Below are 886 nucleotides of genomic sequence, written 5' to 3' on the forward strand. Positions count from 1 at the left end.
CGGAACATAATCAACATTTAATGTATAAATAAAAATATATCAATTTATTCAATAACAACGATTACAAAAATCATGACCATGTTTCATTTAAAAACCTCTATTAATAAACCAAGCTAAGACTAGTAATGGTAAAACTATAATTATCATTATTGCTATGAAATCCTTACCTAATTCTTCATGTTTGATAATACCAATAAGAAACAAGATAATGACAAGAAGAGTGATGAATAAAAAAAATATTTAGCCATTTTAAAGGTATGAATAAGTACTTTGAAATTGATATGAAAATAATGAGTGGGTGTAAAGTATTTATAGAGTGAATTTTGTGAAGTGTATGTTACGTTACCGTTGGGTTTGTGACCATTAGGGGGGAGGAATAAGTTAAATATGTTAAGTACACTTCCTAGATCAATATATTAGAAGGTTCTCAAGACGAAGAATCAGCACACAAAAGAAAAGTTATCATCCAGTTTGGAATCCAACTTGATACAATCAGTATAACTCTAGACACTTACGGTCCGAGCTGAATCAACCAACTCTGATACCATTAAAAAATGAGACAGCCTATGTCCCATTAGTGAAATTCTAAAAAAAATAGAAATCTTTATAAAAAAATATATAAAATTTGAAACTTTTAAATAACAAGACTGAATTAATTAAAACATATTACTTCACATATATATGCTTCCAATATATTTTACATAGAGCTTGACACCGTTAAGACTAGTGGCCTTGCCACATAGATAAAACTTAAAATAAAAATACATGAAGAAAACCAAAAGGACATCCTAAGTTCAACGGGATTGACACTTATATTGACTGCACATAATATTACGTAGTAGCAGCGATGTGATCAACGTTTGACAAAACGCTAGCAACCTTCAGT

Source organism: Lathyrus oleraceus, chromosome 5 (genome assembly GCF_024323335.1).
Source record: "Lathyrus oleraceus cultivar Zhongwan6 chromosome 5, CAAS_Psat_ZW6_1.0, whole genome shotgun sequence".
NCBI classification, from domain to species: Eukaryota; Viridiplantae; Streptophyta; class Magnoliopsida; order Fabales; family Fabaceae; genus Lathyrus; species Lathyrus oleraceus.